The sequence below is a fragment of the Triturus cristatus genome, chromosome 2_2 (genome assembly GCF_964204655.1).
Source record: "Triturus cristatus chromosome 2_2, aTriCri1.1, whole genome shotgun sequence".
Taxonomy (NCBI): domain Eukaryota; kingdom Metazoa; phylum Chordata; class Amphibia; order Caudata; family Salamandridae; genus Triturus; species Triturus cristatus.
In genome coordinates, this window is record NC_140582.1 from 1,269,341,094 (window position 1) to 1,269,363,628 (window position 22,535).

General features: G+C 44.1%; 1 long non-coding RNA gene across 1 annotated transcript in view; it reads left to right on the forward strand.

Moving 5' to 3' along the window:
• The first annotated feature begins 18,713 nt into the window (after nt 1-18,713).
• LOC146863569 (uncharacterized) overlaps nt 18,714-22,535 on the forward strand; it is a 46,419-nt gene continuing 42,597 nt past the window's right edge. The window contains exon 1 of the long non-coding RNA XR_014978622.1: nt 18,714-18,773. This is a non-coding gene — a long non-coding RNA (uncharacterized LOC146863569). The remainder of the gene's footprint in view (nt 18,774-22,535) is intronic.

Below are 22,535 nucleotides of genomic sequence, written 5' to 3' on the forward strand. Positions count from 1 at the left end.
TTCTTCCGGTTTCCTGGCAACCGAGTGAGCAATCGACACAACTTCTTGCAGTGTGCTCACTTTGCAATGATGCCAAGAATAATCTCAAGGTACTGTTGAGCGTTTTATTTGCTTTGGTTACGCTGATCTGCACAGCTTTACAGTCTTTCACTGCAGATCTGTTTCGTGATATTTATCAGCAACGCTGATCTGCACAGCATCGTTGTCTTTCTCAACGCTGATCTGCTCAGCTGATTGTTTTTTTTACTTCTTCATTTGCAGATCATTTTCTGTTATATGTGTGTTCATTTTCTTTAAACTTGCTGGGTCTTTTCCTAATTAGTGGCTCAGGTCACGAGGTGTTATTTACAATTACTTTATTGTACATGGACGGAGACATTCACGATTGCTTGTGGTGTATGAAAGAGAGGTAGTGTTGTGTGATTACCCATTTTATATTTTATTTTGGTTATTTGCTTTTCATTTCTTCTTGTGACCATGCAAAACGTCACTGCTCCTCCTTTCTTTCTATCTTCTCCTGGTGATCCGACCATACCATGGATAAAATGGAAAAAGGTTTTTGCCAATTATGCCAGGGTTTGTGGTAACCTGAGAGAAAGAAAGTCAGCTCTTTTCTTACATTGCCTAGGCTCAGAGGGGCAAGAAGTCTTTGAACACCTTCCAGACCTACCTGATGGGGACTCCCTCAATGAGTATGAAATTTGTATTAAGAAAATGGACTTACATTATCTACCAAAAATGAGCATGGGTTTAGAAAGATATAATTTTGGCAAGAGAATTCAAAGGCATGATGAAACTGTGGAGCAGTATGTTACATCATTGCGCAAGTTGGCTTCCACTTGCTCGTTCGCTGGTAGTTTGGAGGAAAGACTTAGAGATCAACTCATGTTGGGTTCTTCGATTGAGAAGGCGAAGGATGCTCTTTGGCAGAAAGATAATCCACCTTTGGAAGAAGTTATCACCACATTGAAAATGCACGAACATTCTAAAGCATGTTCGGAAGCCATAAAAAAGGGTTCGGACACTGACAAAAATGCTAACACTGATGTCAAAGAGATCAAAACAAAGTCTTCTGAGAATTCCGACAAATTGGTCAAGTCATCTTTACAATCTGGTTCAGGTTCCTCTAAAGTCATACCTCAAAACTGGAATCCTAAATTTTCAGTGAAGTGCTTTCGGTGTGGAAATGCAGGACATGTAGCTAATTTCAAAGACTGTCCTGGATGGAAAGCAACATGTTCCATTTGTAAAAGAAAGGGTCATTTTTCTAAGTGCTGTAGGTCTAGCAAAAATACAAAAAATGTGAGAGAGGTAGACATCTATGAGCAAGATGAGGGTGATCTGATTGTATCTCAAGTATGCGATCAGGCAACAGATGGACCTATAGAGAAGGTGTTGATTAATGACAATCTTGTAGATATGTTGTTCGATTCTGGGGCCAAGATCACTTTGGTGCCAAAAACTTTCTATGAAAAATATCTAACCACCAAAGTGAAACTGTTTAAACCAGATATTATCCCTAGAGGTTATGGTGGTCAAGTTATGAATCTTTTGGGATATTTTATGGGAACAATAGATTTTAAAGGGAGGATCACAGCAGGGAAGATTTATGTCTCAATGAAAGGGGACTCTTTAATCAGTTGGTTACACCAACGTGATCTTGGGGTTTATTTAGATCCCAATGAATCTCCTTCGGTGTGTTTGAGGGATCTATTGTCAAATCTTGACTTGTGCAGGAGCAGAGATGCTTGTTCCCAATGCCCCGTCCAGGAGAACCTCTGGTGCCAATGTTGCTAGCCCCCAGGGGAATCTCCCAGTGGGGGAAGGGGGAGTGGATAAAATAATAAAGAAGACAAAGAGACTGCCTGAGGTTTTCTGCTTCCAACCTTCTGTTTCTTCTCTGCACTTGTGGTCTTTCTTGATAGTTGGTTCTAGAAACTAAACACATGCATACTTAGTTCTATATTTATTTTTAATCTTAAATACTCTCTCAACTTCCTTCTCTCTGTGTACCTACCAGTATAACCTTGGCCTTTGCCTCTCCTCATGTGTGTCTTCAGTATCTTTCTGTCAATTTAAGATAGGGTCGTTCTGTAGCAAGATAATATCTATAAGTGATTCTGCAAATGGACTGTATTCTTTTCTAATCAATTATTATCTTGACTGAACTTATACATACCTAATTTCTTATTACTATATCATTCTAGTTTTTTCCTAATAAGAGTGTAGAGACGAGGCAACCGGATAATCTTCTCACGTAGCCTCCTCTCGACAACTGGGAGATGATATTTATGTGGTGTGCATCAAGTTCTTCCTCAGAGAAAATAATATATATACAGTTTTTCGGTCTCCTCAGAACTATCAGGAACACGAGCTAGGTAATTACGTTCACTCAATCAATAACTCGTGGTACTTAGCTGAGGTGTTGAGAGTTCCTTACTAACTCGACGAGTTAGCTTCTAGTTCTGAACAGTCTTCGGTCGGGAACGCTGCTTCCTTGAGGAAGTCGAAATTCTGAAACTTCTGTGACAGCTCGGATTCTGACTGGAACACTGCTCCCTCGGCGAGGTAGTGGTCTTGAATTGGTTTTCAAAGATTATTGAATAGTGTCTCTGCTGGAGGCTTGCGCAAGCAATCCAACGAAGCTTCTATGACGAAAGTAGTATTTGAATATCTCAGACTCGGCAATATCTCAGGAGTTGTTTTACTATGACAAGAATTGATAACAGACTAGCATCAACGAAACCTAACTAACTAACTAACTGACTGGGATTCTAGAATGCGTGCGCTTCTGTCAAAAGTCTCGGTGAAGTGCACCAACGTTCTATTGTGAGCGCCACAAGAGAGCTCCGTCACGAAGAAAGACTAGACCATAAACTTCAGCACTTCGTCGGCCATCTTGGAGTTATACAATCTCCAAGCTTCCTTCCAAGTAATGGCCTTTACCTTCTGTGTGCTAGAAATCGTGTGTTCTTGATGTGTTAAACAGACTGAATGATCCTGATCCTTTGGAGTTCTGACATCTATCCACTGTTGCTTCCATTTCTGATAACAGTGTATGGATAAGTAAGTTTCCTAAAGTATTTGAAAAGAAACTAGGGTGTCTTGGAAAGTATGTACATCTCATTAAACTAAAAAAGGATTCTAATCCTGTGGTGGCTAAAGTCAGGAATGTTCCTTTATTAGTAAGAGGCAAAATGAAGGACGAGCTAAAAAAATTGCTGGATAGTGGGGTCATTGAAGAAATTGAAGCTACGGAGTGGGTTTCTCCGGTTGTTATGGCCCAGAAGGCCAACGGAGAGGCCAGGCTATGTATTGATTTGAGAGAACTAAATAAAGCTGTGGTTGTAGATCATTATCCTCTTCCAAACATTACAGAAATGTTATCCTCGTTAGGTGGGGCCACACACTTTTCTACACTAGACCTATCTTCGGCCTACCATCAGGTCAGACTCCATCCCTCGTGCCAAGATTTGACGGCCTTCATCACGCCGTTTGGCACTTTCAAATTTCTTAGAATGCCCTTTGGTTTAATATCGGCTGCATCAGTGTTTCAAAGGGTGATGGAGAATACTTTACGGGATGTTGCTGGAGTCAAAATCTATCAGGATGATATCCTTGTTTATGGGTCAAGTTTGGGAGAACATAATGAAAGGGTAAATCAAGTTCTCTCTAGGTTGGAAGATTCTGGTCTCACCCTCAGGTTGGATAAGTGCAAATTTGATGTAAAACAGATCGAGTATCTGGGGCATGTAATTTCTGGGTCAGGGATCAAGCCAAAACCGTCTCTGGTAGAGGCCATTTGTAAGTTGAATTATCCTACAAGTAGAGATGAACTCACAAAATTCTTAGGGATGGCAGAGTTTTATAACAAGTTTGTCCCTGGTTTTGCTCAAAATACTGAAAAGATCAGGGCGTTACTAAAGAAAGGTTGTGAATTCATATGGGATGAATCTTGTAGTGCTGAGTTTGACTTGATTAAGGGTTGTCTGAATAGAGCTCCTAATCTTTCCAGTTTTGATCCTACTAAAGATTCCTATGTTATGACTGATGCTAGCTCCAAAGGACTGGGTGCGGTGTTGCTACAGCCTGGTGAAGTAGGGGACAATACCATTTTGTTCATATCTAGGCCTCTTAGAGGGGCAGAGTGTAACTACTCGGTGGTTGAGAAAGAGGCCCTAGCTGTGTATTGGGCGGTTCGTAAACTGAGGAAATTTTTGTGGGGTAAAGGGTTTGTTGTAGTCTCTGACCACAAACCATTGAAGGAGGTTTTCGGTAATAAAGGTATTGACCGTGTGTCACATAGGATAAGGAGATGGGTTGTAGCGTTGCAAGACTTTGAATTTGATGTTCATTATTTGCCAGGGGCTAACAATATTCTCGCAGATTGTTTGTCAAGGCTTGGTGGCTCCACAGTTTCTGATGAAGGTGATGATGAGGAAGATTATTTTCTTGGTGAATATTCTGGTGAAGAATGGAGTGTGTGTTTAGTCACCCAGGGGGTGGTTAGTGAGGAAGAATGGAGTGCTGTAATGAGGGTTGATGCTGTTCTTCAACGTGTTGTAAGTTTTGTCCATGATGGGTGGTGTGAGAAACGTTTGTGTGATGAGGAGATTAAGGGTTTTTGGAATGTTAGAGAAGAGTTGTCTTTTTCAAATGGGCTTCTCTTTAGAGGTAGTAGACTGGTTGTTCCTGGTGCAGTGCGCCAAAAGTTAGTTGAGAATGCACACTCCAGTCATATGGGCATTGCGAAGACGAAGGAAAGATTGAGGGAAGTTTATTGGTGGCCTGCAATGGACACTATGGTTGAAAGATTGGTGCGCTAGTGTCCTCAGTGTGCGGTGAGTGACAAAGTTCTTAAATGTAGGACTCAACCCATGGTTATCAGGAAGCAAGCAAATGGTCCTTGGACAGATATAGCCGTTGATATTCTTGGGCCGGTTAAGGTGAAGTCTCGTGATCAGTATGTTTTGGTTTGTGTGGACATGTTCTCGAGGTGGCCAGTCATTAAAATAGTAAACAATGTTGATTCGGCTGCAGTTATTAAGTTTCTTGATGATCTATTTGCTGGTGAGGGTTTGCCAGCATCTGTATTGACAGACAATGGTGTGCAGTTTGTGTCCAGGATTGTGGAGGAATTTTTCAGTGAAAGAGGGATTACACATAAACGGGCTGCTTTGTACCATCCCGAGTGTAATGGTGTTGTTGAGAGGTTTGTGAGGGTTCTCAAAGAGGCCATGCAGTTGGCATTAATATCTGAATATGACTGGGAGGAAGCAGTCAATAAAAAAGTATATGAGTATAGGGTCACGCCTCATTCCTCTACTGGTGTATCTCCTTTTACTCTGTTTAGAGGAAGGGTGCCTAGCACGCAGGTGAATCCTCATTGGGTGACATCCAGAAGGTTGGAAGTGGGTGGTGCTATTGACAAAACTGAAGGTTGGAAGGATCGTGAAATGGATAAAATGATAAAGAGAAAGGAGTTGTTTGACACTAGAAAGGGTGTTAAAAAAACGGTTATTCAGGTTGGTGATTGGGTCAGGGTAAAGCTGCCTGAAAGGAAATTTGGTAGGTCAAAATTCGGTCAACCAATTAAAGTAATCAGACTTCTAGGTAATGCTGTCAGAACCCAAGATCATAGAGTTTGGAATCTTAACAGGGTTGCAAAATGTCCTTCTAAATGTGTGGAGGAAAGCTTGTCTTATGCTTTACCAGTTCCTTCTCTTCCTTCACCTCCTGTGTCGTCAAGGCCAGTCAGGTTGAGGAGAGTTCCTCAAAGATTTCAAGATTAAGGCTTATTATTTGTTGCTGTGCATTTTTATTTTGTGTTTGGGGTTTGTTGTGTTGGTAAAGAGGGAGGTGATGTAGTGTTCTAGGTTAAAAGAGGGAGGTGATGTAACATTCTAGAGTGGGTTTATGTCACCTGGCTATGTCATGCTGGGTTATTGTATTCTAGTATGGAATGTACTTGTGGGAGAATGTTACTCCTTGAACACTGTGTCAGTTGCTCTTGGGAGTTGAAGGATGGGGTCTCTTGGATACCTTCTACAATAAAGAACCTGCAATCTTTTCTTCATTGGTCTTACCTTGTTTCTGGATGTCCAATTCTTCACTTATCTTTGTATATGCAGAGTTCTCTGCCTTACCTGCTTTATCGCCGCAGTTGTAAACTTAGTATTAAATCAGAGTTTGTAAATAGCAAAACAAAAGTAAACACAGAAAAGTTTAAGTTTACATTTACGAATCAGGACCTATAATCTCAAAATAGTACTGAATGGATTTTCACCAAATCCAAAAAAGGACATTTTGGGGGTCTATTAGTATGGCGGGTGGACTTTGTCTGCCCGCCATCGCCCCAGGAAATGGGACCACCCGCTTTGTGTGTGGCGGTCACGCATGTGCAATTAGGATGCGCCTGCTACACTGGCGGGAGCATTACATATTTTTTGCATTGCGGCGGGCGGTGCTGTCAGCAGCACTCGCCGCAATACAAAAAAGGCACTCGTGCCACGTTGTGCATGAAAATGCAGGGGGGTACCATAGGTACCCCCCCATGAGCCCCCCCACTCCCCTAACATCCTGGGGGCCCATACCGGGCCCCCAACTGAGGAATCTACATGCCTTTTCATGGCGGCAACCCTGACATTGTAATATGGATGGCGGTGTCTAGCAGACACCGTCACCATATTCAACCCTTTTCTGCCGGGTCGACTCGTCGACCGGGCGGAAAAGTGGCGGACGGTCTTCCCATACTAATAGAGCCCTTTGTGAGTACATTTCTATTTCATGCCAGTCTGGTGTAAATCCTTTCAGCTGCCTGGGCTGTAGATGTATGCATAATCTTCATTGGGAGCTAAAATGGGCAATCACTTGTTAGGTTTCGCCTGTACAGTGCTTGTGCTGTGCTTGTGAAATCTTTTGCATTTAATATAAATCTTAAAAGGGCTTACATCAGCCCTTTCTTCAAATTTTTTTTGTGTGCTTGTCACATACTTTCCTCTGTTTCTATTGGTTGTAGCATACTATTTCCAGTTGTACTTCGTGTGTGCTTGCTACTTATGAGCGAACACGCCATCTGCACTCCTGCCCTCCAGCCCTCCTTCCAGTCAATGCTGTGTTTTTACTTCGAGACATGCAGCTCATTTTTATATGCCACGACTATGTCATGAATAAACTAGGCACAAGCATGTTGATGGCTTCTTTCCCATCTTCGACGCTGCTTTCCCAGTTGTCAGTTGTTTTGGTTATGTCTCAATTTATCCGTGCTTCCAAGGGTCCCAGATTTGGCAGATATGGGAGCATGCACGCGTAGCCCCGCCTTCTCTGGGCCTGTACAACCCCAGTGCAACCCCTTTCAGGAATGTTTTAATTCTTTCATGTCATGGCCCCAGCTGCAGCACTCCCAAGCACATCTTACCAAGGCCAGTGAGAAGGACTCAGTGCAGCGGGGTTAAACTAGGGGTTAGTTTTAGAAAAAACATCTCGTTCGTCCAAGTCTGTGAGGGTGAGTGTCTCTTTTACACTAAGATCCCCAAGGCAGGGGTCAAGCTGCTTCATAAACACTTGTGCAATGAATATATACGGCAGGTATCTCACGTACTATGGAGCACAACATTTCGCATGGGCTGTGGCACCCAACACATGAGGCATCATTGTTTTTTTAGGGATCACTGCAGCAGTAACCAGAGATATGAGTAAAGAGAGTAAAAGGATCATCTAAGCCAGTGGTTCCCAAACTGGGGTCCGCTGACCCCCAGGGGTCCATGACACATTTCCAGGGGGTCCGCAGGCAGCAGTTTTAAAAGCAATGCAAAGTTCCTTGTATAATCAACAGTTTTTGGGCAGCAATAAAAGTGTCAACATAACTCCGGTGATTAAGGTACCTGCTGAGGAGAGATGGGGATTTGTCCAGTGGCAGCTTTGACTCATCTAAGGAAGCACAGATGGTTAATATGCCTGCTGCGAAGAATGGCTACAATGCATTTTTTGAAAAGCAGTATTTTGTTTTGTGCATACCTCAGAGGGTTCCTGCTTTTGCCATTGAGATTCTTTTGTTATTGTGCAGTTCACAAGTTCCAATCGTAATCTAGCACAGTGAGCTATGAATTGGCATCAAGGAGCTGCATGCAAACTGCTTGATACAAGTTAGTAAGTCATGCTTTTTCCCGGTCTTTCCTTATCCCAATGCTACTAAAAAGGTTTGTTTGGGTAGAAATAAATCTTTATTATTAAACTCAACGCTAACCCCTGTGTTATGTTCTGAATCCTGAGTTTGTGCTTCTCTAGATCATGCACCCTTAAAAAATGCCTACCCGTCTGGATAACATGTGAATCCTACACCCTGTAGTCCTCTTTGCCTTATGTAACATTTTCTATTCACTGATTTATACATTTATTCATTGTCTCTGTATGTGTGTGATGTAAAGTGCTCTGACACCCTACAGTGGTATGAGAGGTGCTATACAATAAATTAAATACATGTGACAGTGGAGCAATGGAGAGATGAGAGGCGCTGTTGGAGGGTAGTAGTGAGGGAATCATTGAAGATTGCCAAAAGGCTGTTGTATCCTTGTGCATAGTCAGGTCGTTATTTACTGTGCTTTAAAAGCTAATGCACTTCAATATATAATGACAAATGTGTTGTAAAATACACAATTTTCCCCCAAATTTTCTTTGGGGAGAGACCCTCAAAGCCCCTTTTGTAGTAGTCCGGCTCACTTGGTGTGCACTTTACAGGGCGTGGTGTGACAACATTTGCCAGGGCTGCATTGGGTTTCCAGTCCAGCCATTGGCAGGAGCAGGAGCCTCGGGCAGAGAAATAAAACCAAACAATGAAAAGATTTTTCGATTTTTACAAATATTTGTAATATAAAAATACTAAATTGTTAGTAATTCAAGTCTAGTCTTTGTTTGATGTGCACACGTGTGTTTATTTTTTTGAATTACAGTTTTAATGTTTGACATTTAAATCATACAAATTGCTTGGGGGTCCCCGGCTATTAGAAGTGACTCAATAGTGTCCTCAGAAGTGAAACGTTTGGGAACCACAGATCAAAACATATTGTAAATCCTTTTTCCCCTTCTTAAAAATGCCTTTTACTCTGGCTTACATAATTGTAACCTATCTTTCAGTAGAAAAAAAAACAATTTTGGAGATCCCATGCCTTTAAAAATAGTGAATGACTTAAGCCCTCTTCTCTGCCCTCTTTGGACAAGAAACCCCTCCCTAACACAAGGCAAAACCCAGACTGCCTAAAAACTGGCAAGTGACACCTCTACTAAGAAAAACGGAACTGACACAAATGACCTGAACAATTTTTGCCTGGTATCTAACATTCCGTTCCTCGCAAAGCTGCTGAGAAAATGTGTACATCATGAACTATGCCAACACATCATGATTTGTCCCTTCTAATCCTCCTCTTCCTGTCCTCAGATTTTTGACACAGTCAGTCACATCAGACTCCTGAAGCTACTGGAACACAGAATGAGAATATCCAAAATTGGCACTTCACTGGTTCACCTCTTTTCTTCACAATCGATCACAACAAATTAAAGTAGGTGACTTACTTTCGAGCCCATCACAGGCCACACTAAGGGCCCGATTATGAGTTTGACGGTCCAGCTACAGCACCACCCGCCGCAGTACCGCTGAACCTGCGTGAGAACGGCCCACGTTTAATGACTTTTTTCGTCATTACCGGGCGATTCTTTGACGTTCCCACAGCGATGCCTATAAAATAGGCACCGCAATGGGAACATTAAAGGAAGTTCCAGCACGACATAGACCGTGGAGTACATGCTGTGCTGGAACTGGGGGTGCATGCACACAGGGGGGCACATGTTCTGCCACCCTGTGTGAATCCACATGGAATGGGGTACAAGGGGTCCCTGTAAGGCTCCCTTTCTTTCCACACCGTCACTGTTTTCATGGAGGAAATACCTACATGAAATCAGTGGCGGTGAGGAAAGTCATAATATGCTTGGCGGGACCACGATGACACTTGAACGCCATGCCACCGCCAAGAAATGGTGGTTCCCTGGCATAGTCGGCGGTACCGGGCGGCACGACCACCTAGGCCCTAATGTGTCAGTCGGAAGACTTCCACCGCTGCCCCAACAAAATTTTGGCGGTTTCAAGGACCACCAGACTCATTATTAGGCCCTCAGGGTGCCACAAGAATCCACCCTATCCACACTCTGTTCAACCTCTAAATGAAACCACTAACGGAGATCCTGAAACACGCAAGCCTATCTTATCACATGTATATAGGCGAAACTCAATTCTTCCTAAAAATGTAATTCCTGGAAAATATCTTAGTTTTAAACAAGTCACTGCTGAAAACTCAACACGCTTGCACTGAAAACAGATTTCTTACTCATATCCCCACACACAGCTCACCACCAACCAAGGAATGGATTACAAACCTTGGTGCCCTCAATTGGAAACTTACAATTATCGAGTCAACAAAGTCCTTAAATAAAAAGCTCAACATGCAAGCCCTCATCAGCCCACCACAAGAGGAGCTTTAATCCAAGTGACTCTCCTCAGGAAGATAAAATCACATACACCAACTCCAGATTTCAAGAAAGTTTAGTCCCTAGTCATTTCCAAATATTATCTGGGAGGTCATTTGACAGGCTTGCCGAAAGCATGACCAGAACCTCTCCAGACAACCCTCAATGCGCTGCAAGACTGATTAAAGGAGTGAGGCATTTTCACTACATCACTCTCTCTCGCTCAAATCTGGCTCGCTTTTGAAGCCATGATCCAGTTAAAAATAGCCTACTTGATCCACAAGGCCCTCCACCTTGTAGCACCTGCATATCTAGCACAGAAGCTCAAGACATCAGGAGACGGCCACTCCCTTAGTGCTAGCCTCTCAACAGAACCTCTAAGATTCAGAAGACCTCTCAGGGTCGGCCACAAGAATTTGGAACTCTTTGCCTCCAGAAACATGGGCAATCGCTTCATTCTCTGCCTTAACCTCTTCCATGCGTCGGACAGCCGGGGGCCATCCGATTTGCGCACGCGTAGAATTCACCCGTACAGCGGGGAAATGTGCGCCGCATAGAAGCGGTTAAACAAAAAGTTTAAGTTATCCTATTTTTCAGATTCCCTCAATGTGCTCTACTGTCAGGTTCATAACAGACCGATTAGTCCCAAAAGATCTTGGAAGGGTTGGCTAGGGGAACCCACATGTGCTATATACAGACTGCTTGAGTAATGTGAGTCCCCACTCAAAGTGGCTTGGGATAGTTTTGTAAGAGGAAGGGATTTTTCTTTCTTTTTTTCACTCTGTACAAAACTTTGATACCCTTGGGTCTTGTTTGCGCTTTATAAAAACTCCCTAAAAATTAAAAAAATAAAAAAAAGAATTGGTAGCCCAACAGCTCTTTCTTTCGCCAACAAGACATAACCTTTATTCAGGAATTCTTGTATTAATGGTGATGGCTTCTTCGTTTTTCCACCCCAGGTGTTTCTGCAGTACTAGATTAATGGCGCAGAAGTGTGTGGACCACATGTTAGTATTGAATCTCCAATTTTTCAACCAATGTATAGTCTATCGACATTTCAAGATGGTGGGCATTCATCTTTTACAAGATCTTTTGAAAGAGGGTGACTGGATGGTCTGTCTAGACCTCAAAGACACTTACCTGATGGTGCTGATATTCGCACTACCCAAAAAGTTCCTATAATTCCAATGGCGGGACCAAGGATATCAGTTCTTGATTCTTTCATTCAGGCTTGCATCAGCACCATGGTGTTTAACGAAATCGGTGAAACCAATGTTGGGGAAGGGAGTGTAATTGATTACCTAACTAGATGATATTATAATCATGGTCCAATCTTGGACTCTTCTGTTGTAACATCGCACATGGGCAGTTTATCTGCCTCAAAGTCTAGATTTCATTATAAACCAGTCAGAGTTAATCCTGATTCTGAGCCAGACAATAGAATTCATCTGTATTCAAATTGACTCATTCAAGGCCCAGTTACAGCTTCCCAGCCAGAAGATAAAAGACATCAAGAAAGTGTTGGAATCCACCTTGGGCAAATAGTGGATATCGTTGATGTCAATAGCAAGGCTTGTCGGTCTATTGACATCCTCGATTCAAGCAATCTTCCCTGGACCTCTGTACTACAAAGCTCTCCAACAGCTACATTTCAGACTTCTGCTCAAACAGATCAGGTTTGGCTGTCAGACAACAGCAGAGCAGAACTCAACTGGTGACTGCTACACATGGATGCTTGATATAGCAAAGCCATATTCGGTGCCCAACTGGATGTAGTGATCGAGTCACATTGCAGCTGATGGGGTTGGGGTGCCCAATGCGGAGATATCTCCATTAGAGATCACTGGGCATGAGATTAATTGAGTCTCCATATCAGTTGCCTAGAGCTACTATTGGGCATGCTGACCATAAAGACCCTCTAATCCCATAAAGGACACTGTTCCTGTGGCCAGGCACAAAAAGTCACCCATGCCCAAAAACAAGAGAAAGGGAAAAGAGTGAAGGGAAATCCTAGGTGAAGGACCCAATCAACTAATGGAAGACCACTCTTTGTCCTCTAATGCCCTCACACACCCCAAAGGGTGTCATGCTTCATTATCGGGCAGTGCTCCTCGTAGGGCCGGTGCTGCAATTCCCTATGGGCCCCCGAAGGGTCACTTTGTCAGAGATCTTTTAAGGACTGCCGGATGATGCATGCGGGTGTGTGGGGAGTGGGTCCTCTGTGGAGGATAAAAACAGTGCGTGCAATTGTGTGAAAAGTTAATAAAGGGTCATCATGCAGCCAATGTAAAACAGATGTTCCCTTAGCAGAGTCTAACTGCTAAGTAAAATGTTCGCCTGAAGGCATACTATGCCCAGGTGTCGTTGGTCATAGGTCGACATGTTTTGCGCCTCTATCGCCATAAGGGTCGTTTGCGCTTCTTCAGGACCAGAACTACAATGAAAGTGCACATGAAACACAAAAAGTAAAAGGCCCTCCATGTAGATCAGTGCGTTAACCTGTATACCCTCACTGTGGTTACAGTGTAATGATGAGAGCTGCTCCTGATCAGCACCTAGAAAAGAAAAAACAGGATAGACAACAGGCATGTGCATCAGTAAAACTTGATGCATCATTCGTGTGCCACAGCTGTGTGCACAACAACCACATAAAATAGAGAAATAGGTACACGGGTAACACCATTGCAATAGTGGTGCTTGATGGAATGATAACATAGACATGCTGCCTAGAAACCATAAATGTGTATGACAATAAATGATGCCAAATTTTTTTTAAGGGTTAAGTAAAGGCAAAATAACCTAAACTCCAACTGGTTCACGTCTGAGATAAATGCCACAGAAAGGGAGCGTCGAGGCCTTACAGAACTATACCAAGACGATCGCTCCACAGACTGGAGGCATGGGCTGCCCGCAAGTACCGGGCTGAAACGACAAAGATACGAACAGACAAGCTGTGAATTGCGTATCCCCAGCTAAGTGAAAAGCCAACAAAAGAATAAATAAAGCTCCGTATTGAAATGACTAAAAATTGTAGCCAACTCACGGTTCTCCCCGGTAGTGGCGCCTATGAGCCCACCCCATCCATACACTGCCAGTTAGCAACGTGAAAAGGCAGGGAATGCGGTTCTAAGAGTCAAGGGGCAGGCTTCAGGGCGGTTACCCTTTCCGGGGATACCGGATCAAGATAAAACAGGTTGTGCATGTGCAACAGGTGATCAGGACTGATGGTATTATGATAGCCTGTGACTCCCGAGCCTTCTTGTTCTCTCTGGAGAGCACCAATCCCTGATTTACTGAGGGCTAACATCAGTGCATGGTATTATGATAGCCTGTGACTTCCGAGCCTTCTTGTTATGTCTGGAGAACACCAATCCAGGATTTACCGACGGTTAACATCAGTGCATGGTATTATGATAGCCTGTGACTTCCAAGACTTCTTGTTCTCTCTGGAGATCACCGACCCCCAATTTACTGAGGGTTAACAACAGTGCATGGTATTATGATAGCCTGTGACTCCCGAGCATTCTTGTTCTCTCTGGAGAGCACCATTCCAGGATTTACTGAGGGTTAACATCAGTGCATGATATTATGATAGCCTGTGACTTCCGAGCCTTCTTGTTCTCTCTGGAGAGCACCGACCCCCGATTTACTGAGGGTTAACATCAGTGCATGGTATTATGGTAGCCTGTGACTTCCGAGACTTCTTGTTCTCTCTGGAGAGCACCAATCCCCGATTTACTGAGGGTTAACATCAGTGCATGGTAGTATGATAGCCTGTGACTCCCGAGCCTTCTTGTTATGTCTGGAGAGCACCAATCCCTGATTTACTGAGGGTTAACATCAGTGCATGGTATTATGATAGCCTGTGACTCCCGAGCCTTCTTGTTCTCTCTGGAGAGCACCGACCCCCGATTTACTGAGGGTTAACATCAGTGCATGGTATTATGATAGCCAGTGACTTCGGAGCCTTCTTGTTATGTCTGGAGAGCACCAATCCAGGATTTACTGAGGGTTAACATCAGTGCATGGTATTATGATAGCCTGTGACTCCCGAGCCTTCTGGTTCTCTCTGGAGAGCACCAATCCAGGATTTACTGAGGGTTAACATCAGTGCATGGTATTATGAAAGCCTGTGACTCCCGAGCCTTCTTGGTATGTCTGGAGAACACCTACCCCCGATATACTGAGGGTTAACATCAGTGTATGGTATAATGATAGCCTGTGACTTCCGAGCCTTCTTGTTCTCTCTGGAGAGCACCGACCCCCGATTTACTGAGGGTTAACATCAGTGCATGGTATTATGATAGCCTGTGACTTCCGAGCCTTCTTGTTATGTCTGGAGAGCACCAATCCAGGATTTACTGAGGGTTAACGTCAGTGTATGGTATTATGAAAGCCTGTGACTCCAGAGCCTTCTTGTTATGTCTGGAGAACACCTACCCCCGATATACTGAGGGTTAACATCAGTGCATGGAATTATGATAGCCAGTGACTTCCGAGCCTTCTTGTTCTCTCTGGAGAGCACCAATCCAGGATTTACTGAGGGTCAACATCAGTGCATGGTATTATGATAGCCTGTGACTCCCGAGCCTTCTTGTTCTCTCTGGAGAGCACCTACCCCCGATATACTGAGGGTTAACATCAGTGCATGGTATTATGATAGCCTGTGACTTCCGAGCCTTCTTGTTCTCTCTGGATAGCACCAAACCCTGATTTACTGAGGGTTAACGTCAGTGCATGGTATTATGATAGCCTGTGACTCCAGAGCCTTCTTGTTCTCTCTGGAGAACACCAATCCCCGAATTACTGAGGGTTAACATCAGTGCATGGTATTATGATAGCCTGTGACTTCCAAGACTTCTTGTTCTCTCTGGAGAGCACCAATCCCCGATTTACTGAGGGTTAACATCAGTGCATGGTATTATGATAGCCTGTGACTCCCGAGCCTTCTTGTTCTCTCTGGAGAGCACCGACTCCCGATATACTGAGGGTTAACGTCAGTGCATGGTATTATGATAGCCAGTGACTTCGGAGCCTTCTTGTTATGTCTGGAGAACACCAAACCAGGATTTACTGAGGGTTAACATCAGTGCATGGTATTATGATAGCCGTGACTCCCGAGACTTTTTGTTCTCTCTGGAGAGCTCCAATCCCCGATTTACAGAGGGTTAACATCAGTACATGGTATTTACTATCCAGTACAAAAGGTGTTTTGCGCTTGAAAGGTGCCCCTTTTCTATAGCAAAAAACACATTGCTCTACTTTGCTTTGTGTCAGGGGGTGTCACTGAAGCACAAATACCCATAGGTTTTTATGCAAAGCCAACTCTACTGAAATAGCTGCATTAGGAATTTTATCAACTCACTCCTTCTGAATCAGGTGTAAGCAAATGGAAATGTGTTAATTTCTCCAAAAATCAATTCATTGCATGTGTTGCATGCTTCTGAGTATGACTTAGTATAAGAATTTGTAGTATTGAAGTACGATGCTTCTAGTACAAATCCGATGCTAGGCAGCTCACACTTACCCTTGCACTGTGTTTTGAGGCTATGCACCATGCCAAGCAGACACCTTGTGCACCATGATGAAAGCAGCAGCACTCCAGTCTTAGGGAACATGGTTCTGTACTCTTTTCCACAATACAGCACAGCACGTTTGGGGCCTTTTTATGTGGCTGCGTAAAAAATGCAGAACACTGCGCCTTATTTACAAAGTGATGCATCTAAGCAGATGTGTCACTTTGTAAACCCCTGTTCTACATTATATCTACAACAAGTATAATGCATGCAGGGGGGCATTCCGGCACTGAAAAGGCTTGTAGAAGTGTCGCAGTGAAATCTATGAGATCTCACTGTGACACCTCTAGGATGCCACTGCATCAAATCCTTACGCCTGCCTCTCAGTAGGTGTATGGGGTGACGCAGGCCTTTTCACATAGGACTTGCACAAGGACCCGAGCAATGCGCCACTTTTACGCCTGCAGATACATCAGGAATACTGACGTATCTGCAAATCCTTGTGACATGGAGCACCCTACAGTAAATAAGGAGCATCCACGGTGTAGCAAGGTGGGCACACTGAAAAGTGTTGCATCGCTGTTTTCGCGCAGCGATGCAACACTTTTCGTAAATGAGGGCCTTGGTTTCTGTGCTGAATGACAAATTAATAATTGTTGGCGTAAGCAAAAACCTGGCAGGGCTTGTGAGACTACTCTCTGCTGCTCTATTCTTTGCAAACTGTGACCACTATCAGAAATTCAGAGATTGCACTTGGTGAAGTATTTGCTATGCACTGGCAGGTTCCTCTGTGATTGTCATCAGGAAGTTTGTGGTTTTCATTTCCGTGCACACTGATGGAATATCTTTGTGTCACTGTGGTTTTCATCGCATGTGAACATGATATTCTCCCAACTAGGACTAATTGTATTGTATTGTAATTGCATTTATATAGCGCTTACTACCCCTGACGAGGCGTCAAAGCGCTTTTTCGGCGAGTAGCACGCTACTCCGGGACCCATAGAGGATTAGTATTGAATTAGTATAGTGAAACATGCAAGTACATTTTAAGTGGTGGATCGGTTAGTCAGTTATTCGGATTTGGAATGATAGCGGAAGGATAGAGGAGGAAAAAAGGTTTGTATTTATATAGCGCTTGTTACCCCTGATGGGGTGTTGAAGCACGCTATTCAGGAAGCCCATAAAGGATTAGTGGTGAATTAGTATGGTGAAATACGAAAGTAATTTGAGTGGTGGGTATTAGTCAGTTATTTGGAGTGAGAAGGATAGCGGAGGGATAAAAGGGAAGAAAGGTTTGCATTCATATAGCACTTATTACCCCAGATGGGTGTTGAAGCGTCTTCTGGCGAGTAGCACGCCACTCCGGAAACCATAAAGGATTAGTGTTGAAAATTAGTATAGTAAAATATGAAGTAATTTGAGTAGTGGATATGTTATTCAGTTATTTGGGTAGAGAAGGGTAGGTGACGGGATAGAAGAGGGAAAGAGGATTGTATTTATATAGCACTTGCTACCCCTGATGAGGTTTTGAAGCGCAAGTAGAACGCTAATTTGGAACCCATAAGGATTAGTGTTGAATTAGTATGGTGAAACATGAAAGTAATTTTAGTGGTGGATATGTTAGTCAGTTATTTGGATTGAGAAGGGTTGGGGAGGGGTAGAAAAGGGAAAAGTGTAGTAACCACAAAGGCAGTGGTTAGTAGTTTAAATCCTTTATTATCTTAAGATGAAAAGTACACATCCAAAGAGTAACCTCCAGCTTCTTCAACTGGCAACATCCACAGAGTCTTACAGTGATGTCATAGAATGACATCACCGAGTTCTACAACATTGAATAGAATCTCCACACATCTCCCCCCTTACAAAGAGTTTACAATAAAATAATCCAAGGACAGCAACTATACAGGTTAACATTCATAGTGATAACAAAATAATCACAAAAGATACAAAAATATAATCATTCAAAAGAGTTTGGAACATCAATCTTGCACAAGTTTCCCATGCTCCATATTTTTCCATCAGCAAGAGTTACCACATAATTCATCACCTTTACCACTTTTTGAGGTTTGGAAAACTTACTCTCTCCTTTTTTAACCAAACCCATTCTTTTAGTGATTACCCAGTCACCCACTGCAATTTTTATATCCTTCACTCCCTTTCTCTTATTGTAATCATCTTTATTTCTTTCTTGAGACTCTCTAACTCTTTCTGCAATTCTTTCTCGATCTACCCACACCTGATCTTTCTTTTGTAACCATACAGGGGACTCTTTCGTTGCTGGTTCTCTCCCTTTTAAAGCCACAAAAGGGGATACACCTGTGACTGAGTGTGGAGTTACTCTATGTGCCCACACCATTTTATTTAACTCTTCTCTCCATCTCAATCCATTACTTAATGACAATTGAATATTGTCCATTATGATACGATTCACTCTCAGGTGTGGGTAAAAACGAAGGTGGAGCAGACATACCTTGATCAGACATTCCTGCAATTCAAAATACAAACAGCAAGCTAACAAAACTAATTAAAAAAAATAAACTATAAAAATAGACTAAAATAATTATCTAAAATAATAATCTAAAATAATTATATTCCCACATAGAAGTTGTAGATATAAGTCTTTCATTCCTTTCTACAACTCAATGAATCTTTGAGTGAGTCCTTTTTTTCTTTCACCTATTACAGGAAGCCACATTAAGTAACATGGATTATTTTTCAGAGCTTCCCAAATGAATAATTCCGGTAAGAATTTTATTAAATGTGTTGAATAGTTTATTGAAGAATCAGTTGTTGTGGAGATCAGCAGTATTCACTTCAAAAGTCCTTTGGCAATGTTTAATTTCTAGCGCGATGTTTTCTCACACACGGCTTCATTTTGTACTTATTTCCCCATTGAATTGCTTTTAAACTTGGCTCCGCTTGTTAAGTGCCAATTATAATGGTTTTAAACTTGACTTCGTGTTCGCGCGCTAGACACGATGTTTACTTTCCATTAACAAGGAAGCTTCCCTTCCTTCGAACTCGCGCGCTAAACACGATGTTTGCATTCCATTAACCCAATTGCTTGGCTTCCTTCGAGCTCGCGCTCTACGATGTTTACTTTTAATTCACTCGGCAGCTCGCTTTCCTCTGCACTCACGCGCTAGATGCAATGTTTGTTTTTCAATTATCCAAAAGGGTTTTTACACGCTTGGTTGCACGCCCAGCTTATCATTAGAGTTAAGTGCTTTTCATTAGACTTGGCTCGCTTTGTACATGTAATCTTATAAACATTTAGACTGAACAGTTCATTTAAAGATGAAAGGTTGAACGCTTACACTTTAGATCAATTAGGAACACGAGCTTTTGGATTAGATGTCCAATCGATTCTTTTTACGTTCAACTACATTTGAAAGCACACTAATTATCTTCACACTTGGCTGCAGATGAGAATATTGAAACTTCACCACTATTTATTCTTTAATTCAGTACGTTGAAGATTCCCATTGTCCAAAATATTGGTAAAAATCAATTAAATATGCAGCTTCTTTTTGCTTGTTGCTTCAAGTATAAACAAGCTTTGGTAAAGTCAAGGTGAAGATAAAAAAAAAATATCCATATATCTTTTACTCACAGTTCAGTTCCTCAGCAGTATTTCTAATTTCAATCTGCTTTTCCAGGGGTGGAGGTCACTCAGTTATCTGCCCCCTGCGCAGTCTCCTCGTCGCCATGAAAATGGGGGTAACCACAAAGGCAGTGGTTAGTAGTTTAAATCCTTTATTATCTTAAGATGACAAGTACACATCCAAAGAGTAACCTCCAGCTTCTTCAACTGGCAACATCCACAGAGTCTTACAGTGATGTCATAGAATGACATCACCGAGTTCTACAACATTGAATAGAATCTCCACAAAAAGGTTTGCATTTATATAGCGCTTGTAACCTTGATGGGGTGTTGAGACGCTTTATTGGTGAGTAGCACGCTACTCTGGAACCCATAAAGGATTAGTGGTGAATTAGTATAGTTGAACATGTAATTTGAGAAGTGAACGTGTTAGTCTGTTAATTTTGATTGAAAAGGATAGTGGATGGATAAAAGAGTGAAGGATTTTTTTATTTTTGGAGGCTTTTGGATGAGTAAAAAGGAGTTTTAGATGGGAGGAATCAGAGGGAAGAGTTTAGAAAGGTTTGTTTTAGGGGATCGGTATAGTAAAAGAGGTGTCAGATGATGCAAGAAGGGGTAGAGTAGGAGAGAGTATAGAAAGGGTTTTGGGAGGATCATAGTAGTGGTATGGGGATTGGGATCAATGAGAGAGTGGATGTACACAACATCGCCAGACGTCGCCTTCCTCACAGAGACCTGGTTGAACGCCTCCTCAGCGCCCGACATTGCCACAGCCATCCCGGACGGATACAAGATCTCCCGGAGGGACCGCGTCAACCAGACTGGAGGAGGCATCGCCATCGTACACAAGAACACCATCCGCATCACGACCAACTCCGACGACACCTTCACCGCCGCCGAACACCTCCACTTCCAAATACACTCCGACCCCAAGATGACCCTCAGAGGCACCCTCATCTACAGACCCCCAGGACCGCGCACACAATTCAGCAAAGATATCGCAGACCTCATCAGCCCGCACGCCCTCCCCTCCGCTGACTACATCCTCCTAGGGGACCTTAACTTCCACCTAGAGAACAACAATGACTGCAACACCACCACCCTGCTGCACAACCTCGCCAACCTCGGACTCAAGCAACTGGTGAACACCCCCACCCACTACGCCGGCCACACGCTTGACCCAGTCTTCTCATCCAGCAAACACATCTCCTTCAGCCATTCCACCGGACTTCATTGGACTGACCACAGCTGCGTCCACTTCAGCTTCAGGAAAACCACGACCCACCACCACCCTCAACAGGTTCCTCGCCGGAACTGGAGCAAGATCACTGCCGAACAGCTCACCACCTCCCTCAGCCGGAACCCTCCCGCCAGCACAACGGACCCTAACGAAGCAGCCAGCAACCTCACACAGTGGCTGACCGCCTGCGCCGACGACCTCGCACCACTGAAGAACCCTCCCAGCAGACCCGGCAGTAAGAAAGCCCACTGGTTCACCGACGAACTCAAGGACTCCAAGAAGAACTGCCGCACACTCGAGAAAGCTTGGCGCCACGACCAGACCACAGACAACATGACCGCCCTCAAGCACGCCACCCACTGGCACCACCAGCGGATCCGCACCACCAAGAAGACAGCATACAAAGAAAGACTGGACAACAATGCCCACAACAGCAAGGAACTATTCAGCATCGTCAAAGAGCTCTCCAACTCCAGCGCCGGAAACAACGACATCACCCCTTCACAAGACCTCTGCAACTCACTCGCCTCGTTCTTCGCAACTCACTCGCCTCGTTCTTCCACCGCAAGATTGCCGACATACACAACAGCTTCGGCGCACAAACCACGCACCCAACCGCCGAACCAACGCCCCCACCACAACCCTCTGCGCCTGGACCCCGGTCAGCACCGAAGACACCACCCGCATGATGAACACCATCCACTCCGGATCACCTGCCGACCCCTGCCCCCACCACGTCTTCAACAAGGCCGACTCTATCATCGCACCCCAACTACGGGACATCATCAACACCTCCTTCCACACCGCCACCTTCCAGGAGAGCTGGAAGCACGCCGAGCTCAGCGCCCTCCTGAAGAAACCAACAGCGGACCCCACCGACCTCAAGAACTTCCGCCCCATCTCGCTCCTCCCTTTTCCTGCCAAAGTCATCGAGAAGACCGTCAACAGACAGCTCGCCGCCTTCCTCGAGACCAACGGATTCCTCGCAATCCGGTTTTCGAGCCAACCACAGCACCGAGATCGCACTGATCGCAGCCACCGATGACATCAGATCCCTGCTTGACAACGGGGAAACAGCGGCCCTCATCCTCCTGGACCTCTCTGCAGCGTTCGACACTGTCTGACACCGCACCCTAGTACAGCGCCTCAGCAACATCGGAATCCAAGAGAAGGCACTGGAGTGGATCATCTCGTTCCTCGCCGGAAGAACTCAGAGAGTCCGCCTTCCCCCATTCAGATCCGAGGCCTCCGAAGTAATCTGCGGCGTCCCACAAGGATAATCCCTCAGCTCAACCCTCTTCAACGTCTACATGAGCCCCCTTGCAGCCATCGCACGCCAACACAACCTCAACATCATCTCCTACGCCGACGACACCCAGCTGATCCTCTCCCTCACCAACGACCCCGCCAACGCCAGAACCAGCCTCCAGGAAGGGATGAAAGACGTCGCCGAATGGGTGAAGAACAGCCGCCTGAAACTGAACTCAGATAGGATGGAAGTCCTCATCCTGGGATCGGCGCCCTCTGCCTGGGATGACTCTCCCAAGCCAACGGACCACGCTCGCAACCTGGGCTTCATACTGGACTCCTCCCTCTCGATGACCAGACAAGTCAACGCCATCTCATCATCATGCTTAAACACCCTACGCATGCTCCGTAA